Source organism: Antechinus flavipes, chromosome 3 (assembly GCF_016432865.1).
Source record: "Antechinus flavipes isolate AdamAnt ecotype Samford, QLD, Australia chromosome 3, AdamAnt_v2, whole genome shotgun sequence".
Lineage (NCBI taxonomy): Eukaryota > Metazoa > Chordata > Mammalia > Dasyuromorphia > Dasyuridae > Antechinus > Antechinus flavipes.
This window is the reverse complement of record NC_067400.1, coordinates 614,185,109-614,194,461: the sequence shown is the minus strand read 5'-3', so window position 1 is coordinate 614,194,461 and position 9,353 is coordinate 614,185,109.

The window sequence follows — 9,353 nt, the reverse complement described above, 5'->3', positions numbered from 1 at the left end:
AGCATTTCTACATATTATTAACAAAGCCCATAAGTTAGAGATAGAAATTCCATTTAAAATAGCTCTAGAGACCTGAGTTTCAATTGATAAATGACGGACAGAAGCAGCTACACCCAAAGAAAGAACACTGGGAAACGAATGTGAACTATCTGCATTTTTGTTTTTCTTCCCGGGTTATTTATACCTTCTGAATCCAATTCTCCCTGTGCATCAAGACAACTGTTCGGTTCTGCAAACATATATTGTATCTAGGATATACTGCAACATATCCAACATATATAGGACTGCTTGCCATCTTGGGGAGGGGAGGGAGTGGAGGGAGGGAGGGGAAAAATCGGAACAGAAACGAGTGCAAGGGATAATGTTGTAAAAAAAATTACCCTGGCATGGATTCTGTCAATATAAAGTAATTATTAAATAAAATTTTTTTTAAAAATCAGTAAAAAATAAATAAATAAAAAAATAAAATAGCTCTAGACAGAGGGAGGACTCTGGGAAGATGGTGGAGTAGGTTGGTAAATGTCAAGCTCTCCTGATTCCCCCCACAAATAGAACAAATTTGTGCCTCAGGGCAAACAAAGACTGATGAAAAATCAAGAACAACTTGGGGTAGATCTGAAGAAAAAACCCTGAGCTAGCTCCACACAAACACCAAATGGGGACCCCTGGGGCTAGCTGAGACTTGGTTGGAATCAAGCAAGGGATCATTTACCTATCATATCTGTGGAGAAGGGAGGAATTTATGACCAAAAAAGTACTAAAGAACATTAATGCAAATGGACAATTTTGATTACATTAAATTAAAAAGGGTTTGCACAAAGAAAACTAACACAATCAAGATTAAAAAGAAAGCACAAAGTTGGGAGGGGGGGCGGCGGAATTTACAACCAGTATTTCTGATAAAGGCTTCATTCCTCAAATATATGGGGAACTAAGTCAAATTTACAAGAATACATGTCTTCCCCCAACTGATATGGATATATCAAAGGATATGAACAGACAATTTTCAGATGATGAAATTAAAGCCTTTTATAGTCATATGAAAAAAAATGCTCCAAATCACTATTAGAGAAATGCAAATTAAAACTCTGAAGAACCAGCTCACACTTCTCAAAGTGATTAAGATGACAGGAGAAGATAATGATAAATATTAGAGGGAATATGGAAAAACTGAGACACCAATGAACTATTGGTGGTGTTATGGAAATATCCAACCATTCTGGAGAGCAATATGGAACTATGGTCAAAAGGATTCTATAAAACTGCATACCCTTTGACCCAGCAGTTCCACTACTGGATCTGAATCCCAAAGAAATCATAAAGGAAGGAAAAGGATCAATATGTGCAGAACTGTTGTAGCAACTCTTTTGTGGCTTTAAAGAATTAGAAAATGAGTAGATGCCCATCAAGTGGAAAATGGCTGAAAAAGTTATGGTATATGAAAGTAATGGAATATTATTGTTCTATAAAAAATTATGAACAACCTGATTTTGGAAAGATCTGGAAAGATTTACATGACCTGATTCTGATGGAAATAATCAGAACCAGGAAAACATTATACACTGTAACAAGAAGATTGTGTGATGATCTACTATGAAAGAATTGGTTCTTCTCAATGGTTCAGTAATCTAAAGCAATCCCAATAGACTTTGAACAGAAAATGCCATCTGCATCCAGAAAGACAACTATGGACATTAAATTAAGTCAACACATGCTATGCTCACTTTTTTTTCTGTTTTTTTTTTCTCTCTCATGGTTTTTCCCTTTTGTTCTAATTTTTCTCTCCCAACATGATTAATATACATATATAACCAGAAAAAATAAAACAATTCATTAAAATATATGAAAATAAAGTTTTTCTGTGAATTCTTTTTTGGCAGGTGACCATTTGACATTACTCTTTGGGGTAGGAAATGGTTTTGTTTTGTTTTTAATTTCAGTATCTTCCTCTGAAGAAGAATGCAAGTCTTCCCTATTCCCATAGTAACTTTCTATGGTTGGGTTTTTTCTTCTTTGTTCATTTTATAGCTTTTTGTTGGCTAATTACCTCTAACTCTGAGGTATGGAAGATGGAGCCTCTGGCCTCAGATCCTCCTTCAGTTCTCCTCTCCAGCCTAGTACCAAAAACGAAGAACCCCACCCTCCTGTAAGTGCCCACAGCCAGCAGTATCCCTACCCTGTTGCTCCTATACTCCTGGGTTTGTGCTAGTAGCTTCTGCCTGGGGCTACATCTGGCAGCACCTCTGGCAGCACCACTGACCTAATACAATACATTTGGGGCCTGGAGTTCCTTCCTCCAGGGGTTCCCTCATTCTTCCCTGACTCAGATACTGGACTCCTCATACCATCTGGGAGCTGAACTTTCCTGTGGCTAGAGTCCAGGCTAGCACTGACATAGCTAACTCCAGAGCTCACCTGCTATTGGTTCAATGGAACTAAGTAGAGATGGTTATTCTTCACAGGGGTCAAACCTCCAATATTCTCCATTTTTTCCAGAAGGACCACTGTTTTGCTCCATTTTGTTTTTAACTGTTCTACATTAACCCTGAGGTACAATTTTGTCTTGTTTGGGGGAAAAATCTGGAGAGCTTGGAATTTTCTGACTTAGTCCACCATCTTTCCAGAATACTCTCTCTATTTTATTGTTTTTTTTCCCTTTTCCTCTCCCTCCCACCTCTCCCAAGCAGGCTACAGTTAAATAAGGATATATATTTTATATATACATATATATATATGTATGTATATATATATCGCATACATATAAATATGTATATATGTATGTATAATATAGGTATATGTGTACATACATATAATGTATGTTTATATAAATATATGATTTAAAATGTAATCTATACATACATATATACATTGTGTATACACATGAGGCACACATACCTATACATAGATATCTATAAACATCCACGTATAGACACATATCCATTCATTATCTAAGGCTGCACTACACTGGGCTGTTCTCTGTTTCTCTGAAGGTGGTTATCCATCATCCTTCATAAGTCTAAGTCTTTTCCCATTTTTCTAAATCCACCAACTCATCATTTCCTAAACCATAGCTATATTCCAACCTTATACCATCTACCTAATTTACAATGTAAAATAAACAACATTGATTAATATGGCTGACAATATCGTGTAGTTTAATCTTTTGATTAAATCTATTTTAGCTTTATCTTTGTCTGAGCCGTTATTTAAAGCACCACACTGTTCACCTCCTGGTGTGAGGAAGGGGCTAGAAAATGCCCCCTAAAAGTTGTCTCCTTAACCAATCATGGCTTGCAGAAAGTGGGAATCTTCCTCACATCACAGACACACACGCACATGATGTACAAAAACTTCAACAAAAATTATTCCACTCATCATCAGTACATTGAATATGCTCACACTTATGGGCAATACAAAGTCCAGAGGCTCAGAATTCAGCATTTACCCAAATAGCATCCCTGAGGGAAATAAGCTGGCAGATGAAGGCCAGATTCATAAAGTAGTACAGCTCCACACTTACTCGTCCGAGTCAGAGAACCTGCAGACATCCACTGGTTTGGAGAAAACTATGGGGAAATTCAGAAGCTGCCATGTAAAAAACTAGAACTCCATGGGGCTTACCAGCAGAACAGCTCATCTGTCTCTAAGAAAGCAGCATTCAACGCCATCAAAAATAAGTGCAAGCTTAGAAAGATGCAGAATTCTTGGCTCAGTAAGAAAACAGAAGAAATTAAGCTTCACCCTGATAGGAAAAATCCAAAGCCCTTTTATAATATCCGAAGATTATTTATGGGCTAAAGACCTAGGTGCATCTCAACAGATCACCACCAATCGATGCTGAAGCCATTGATTGTTTATCCAGGATGGAGTCAATCTCTCTCTAGCCGAACTTCCCACTGAATAAGATGTTCTGAAGCCCATTAGGTCCCTCTCCTGGGGCAAAGCATGTGATGCTGATTCTATTTCATCTAAGATTTACAAGGAAAGAGGGTCCACTGCTCATACAAAAGCTGGTTGAAGGTTTCCAGGTTGCATGGCAAGAGGAGGTTAAACCCAGGAGTTCAAGGACGCCTCCTTTGTCCATCTCTGTAAAGGAAAAGGAAATAGATCTGGCCAGAATCCTCCTTAACAGTCTGATTCTGGAAGATGGTCATCCAAAATGGCTAAAAAACGACTGCTATGACCAGCCCAGCAACTCCAAGAGAAATGACAAGGGCAGAACAGAGTTCTGTGCACATGTTCATAGATCTGAACAAGACCTTCCTCACAGATAATCACAAGGACCTATGGGAAATGATGTAAAATCTGGTGGCCCAGAGAAGCTCCACGATGGTGTGGAAGACTGGCTTCGGATAACGGACCAGGCTCTCACGCTTTCCCAATGGAGGGAAGCACGGCTGCGCTTGCTCTCGGGCTTTCTTTAGCATGATGTTTTCAGCAGCGTTGTCAGATGCCTTCAGTGGAGGAGGAATATGGCATCAAGGTCGCTAATGAACTGATCCTAAATTACTTAACTTGAAGAGGCTGCAAGTCAAGGCTAAAGGGCAGAGGAGTTGGTACATTTTGTTGTTGTTCGCGGAGGATTGTATTCTCAAAGCAGTCTCTGAAGCTGAGATCCCACAAAAGTAGGATTCAGTTCTCTGCCACTTGTGCTAATTTTGGTCTAACAACTAACACTGGCGCTGCACCAGCCAGCACCGCAATAGCATCTATACGTGGAATCATTGGTTATAGCTAAGGGAGAAGTTTTAAATATCATGGATATTACCTCGGAGGTCTGCTTCCCAAGGATGCACGCACTGATGATAAGGTTGATGTTTAGCTCAGTGTTTGGGAGGTTCTGAAGGAGTATTAGACTGACGATCAAACTGAAGGCCTACAGAGCCATTGTGAAACCTGGAACCAGCCAGGAAACTGGATTACTTCCATTTGAATTGTCTTAGGAAGATTCTGAAGGTCACCTGGCAGGATAAGATAGGACACTCAGGTCCTTTCCTGAGCTGAAATGCCTAGCATTCAAACTGTACTACAGAGCTGCCATCTTGTTCAGATTGCCTAAAAAAAACATTTTACAGAGAACCTTGTGAGGAAGGTGCTCCCATATGGTCAGAAGATGCAGGACAAGGATTCTTTCAAAAATCTCTTTGAAGAACTTTGGAACTGAAGGAGTGACATGGGAGACACGAACAGGACCACCCAGTACGACATGACCACATCAGAGAAGGCATGTTTTTCATTGTGTTTTTGAATGAGGTTTCCTTTTCCAGAGTCATATTTCTGTCATAAATCTCATTCCAACAATTCTCAGGAATACCTATGAGACTCCCGACATTAATTCTCTAGTTTGCCTTATTTGTGTCACGGACTAGGGGACAAATATTTCAATTTTCTCTGAATCCTCCACAGTTGTTATCCATGTATCATACATTTCTGTATGGCCTTCCTAGGCTCATGGTTTTATTAATGAATCATCAATTAATCAATAGGAATTAGTAAGTATCTATTCTGTGCCCAACTCTGACTGAGTGGCTGAGGATGCAAAGACAAAAGGAAGAATCCCAGCCCTCAAAAACATTATATTCTATTATATTACTATTCTATATTATAATATATTCTATATTTATATAGAATATATTCTATTACTATTCTACATTATAAATGATACTACATTATGTTGTTAGCTCCTTTCTTGTATTTTTTTCCCCTTTTATTTTACTTGTTTTCATTGTTACTCTCCTTCCTACATTGAAGGTACTCTCTGTGGCAGCTTGGTGCACACATAAATGATCTTTTGTATGAATGATCCTTTGTGAGGAGAATGAGAAGTTAGGTTTTCATGGGTATTGTCAAACAAGAAAGGGGTGAAATATCGGGTTAAGATATCTCCAACCAATCACCGTGGAAGGCAAGGAACTGGCTAAACAACAAAGTTGTTAACATGTGAGACCTGGGACACCGGTGTTGGCCGAGGAGAGTGACTGGACAAATCCAGGGAAGAGCAAGCGGCCAGCTACCACACGAGTCAATACATGGAACAAGGTATGAAAATTTGGGGCAATTATGGTCCTTGTTGGTCCAGGGTCTTCCTCTTGACTAGAGCAGCCCAGTGAAGGACCCTCTGAGGAAGATTCCTAGAATGAGAGGGACAAAGGCACCTGGGGTGGGGCGCTCTAATCTTAACCCTAATGCTAAGCCTCCCCAAAGTTCCCCAGAATAGTCCACTGGGAAAAGGAGAAAAAAGGGAGTAAATGTTAGTGTGGTCTGAGATCAAGGGACTGTGGAGGATTTCCACACAGAAAGGCAGAAAAGATCTGCACAGGGATGTTTACAAGAAACTCTAGGGGAGAAGGAGCAAAGAAGTGGGGGGGGGCGGCAAAAGAGAAGACCCTCTTTTCCAGGAAACGTTCCTCTGAGAGGAGGTGAAAATAGGGAACACTTATCAGAAAAGAAAGGAATTTAAAAGGAGTGTGTGTGTGTGTGTGTGTGTGTGTGTGTGTGTGTGTGTGTGGTCTTCTGTTTGCTTCTCGGTCAGATGAATCACAAATGAAAAGTTCTGGCCAACTAGAATTATTTAAAAGAGGGATTTCTATTTCTGGTCTCTGTCTCTGCTTGTAAGGGCTCTCTCTGTGAACATTTTTTCTCTTGGTGATTCAAACTGAATTAAATTTTTCTTAAAAGTTAAGTTCTCAAAAGATAAAAGTAGCTTCTAAGCTTCTTTCCCTTACAGACACTGGGAAATGGCCAGCTTGGGGAACAGTATTCCAGTCCAGCCTCTCTAAAGAACAGTGGGCTTCCCAAAAACCCCACCCCATACCCTGGAGGCAGCCTCAGTTTCTCTCTAGGTGTTTCTGATCCCAGAGTCCTAATAGCCTTCTCTGGGGGACTCAGGATTCTGCAGAAGGATGTAATCTTTAAGATTAGATATACTTTCCCCCTCCCTCTCTCTAGACAGACTTCCACATAACTTGGAAAAAGAAATTTTACCAAAAAATGATTTAGATATTACCTATATTCTGAATCTTAAGGTTTCTCGTGCTTTCTTCATTTAACAAAGAAATATACTTAAAGGATAAAGTTCATAAAATTCGATAGAAATTTTTTTAAAGGGGTTTTAAAAAACAAGGGACAAGAAAGCTTGTATTGGCATTAACGGGAGTCAAGTTTGTGGGCCTGCACTAGAGAAAATCTCAAGGTGAAAAGGCTTATATCTTCAGGTAATAACAGGCACTTAACCCTTTCCTGGGTAAAAAGAGAGAAAAGGATCGTGTGAATTGGGAAACAACCAAAAGGTCATTGAATTTGAATGGAACATCTAGTTAGAATTTAGGGAATCTCACAAACTAAAGTACTGGTTGATTATTAAATAATTGTTCCAATTGGTGTGTGTGTGAAAATTGGAAACTTATTATAAATTACATAAGATTCCTATTCATTTCCAGAATACGCTGTTATATCTGAATTTTAAGACTATTTGACTAATTGTGAAATTGTTCATCAAGTCATTTGGGGTGATTGTCATAATATTGGATTCTAAAATTGATAATTACTATGAGTAGAAAAAGCCTATGGTAACTCTAAGAGTAGAAAAAGAAGAGTTGGACTTAACCTCTGCTGTGGGGTCCCTTCCTCTAATTTGTAAACTTGTCAGGTTTCTTGAAATGATTTTTGGTAGCAAGATCATCAATACCAGGAAAAAGCTGGGTTCTAGGTATAAAATCTCAATCTCTTCACTTTTAAATTTTGGAAAATTCTTCATTGGGATTTCTGGAATCTGGAATAATCTGGAAGTTAGGATTGAAAACTGTATACTAGTTATTTGCATAATTTCATGTTTTTATTTTAGATTATTTGATTCTGAAAGATGAGAACATAGTCCACCCTTCCCCTACTGGGTGTGGGTGCTCCTTAGCCTTGGCCTGGGATGGGAAGTGAGAAGATAAACCCAGTCACTGATGCTCACTCCCACCCTCTCTAGGCCCCCTGCTGGTTAAGTGAAATTGCTTCCAGGATTTAAAGGGATAAATTATTCCTCTAATGTTGAAGATCTACATAGAAAAGATGCTATTACATGAGTCTTAATGCTTAGCAATGCAAAGAACTTTAAGAGAAGTTTGTTAGATTGCTGGTTGATTGTAAATTCTCTGAAAATGGTTATTTCAAAGCCCATTTTTCCACCAAGGTCTCAAATTGTCTTCAACAAATTATTTAACATTTATTTAAGTGCATCATGATCTCATTGCTTAATGAATAGAATGATAATATGATCAGTAGCTTTCTTAAAATGCCTAAAAATAGGGCTTTAACCGGATAGACCTGCATCCAGTTTTGACTAGGCCCTGCAGACATATGACAAAAGAGAAAGCATGGCATGAGAATGCTTGCCATCTTATAAGCCCTGAGATGGTTTAGCTTATGCACTATGATTTGTAAGTTTGCTTTTTAGATCTGAAGCCTTTGATGGGGGACTTGGCTATCTGAGAGAAAAATTAGTGGGACACCATAGCTAATATTTCTCAACTTTGAATCCAACAAATTTCTATATTCAAAGCAAGTGGTCTAGCTTAAAAGCCACGAGTAAAGTACAAATATAAAAATCTTATTAAAAATGTGTAGTTCATGCACACCTCTCAGAATGGCTAAGATGACAAGAAAAGATAATGATTAATGTTGGAGGAGATGTGGGAAAACTGGGACACTGATACATCGTTGGTGGAACTGTGAACCATTCCAGTCATTCTGGAGAACAATTTGCAACTATGCCCAAACGGCTACCAAACTGTGCATATCATAGATCCAACAGTGTTTCTACTGGATCTATATCCCAAAAAGATTATAAAAAAGGGAAAGGGACCCACATGTGCAAAAATGTTTGTGGCAGCCCTTTGTTGTGGCAAGAAACTGGAAATTGAACAGATGCCCATCATTTGGAGAATGGCTGAATAAGTTATGATATATGAATGTTATAGAATGTTGTTTTTTATAAGAAATAATTAGCAGGATGATTTCAGAAAGGCCTAGAGAGATTTATATGAACTGATGCTAAGTAAGCAGAACTAGGAGAACATTGTACACAGCAACAAGATTATATAATCATCAATTCTGATGGATGTGGGGCTTTTTAACAATGAGATGATTCAAGTTAATCCCAATAGACTTGAGATGAAGAGAGCCATCTGTACCCAGAGATAGGACTGTGGGGACCGAGTGTGGATCAAAACATAGTATCTTCACCTTTTTTGTTGTTGTTTGCTTTCTTGGATTTTTTTCCCTTTTTTATCTGATTTTTCGTGTCCAGCATGATAATTGTGGAAATTTGTATAGAAGAATTGCACGTGTTTAACATATATTGGATT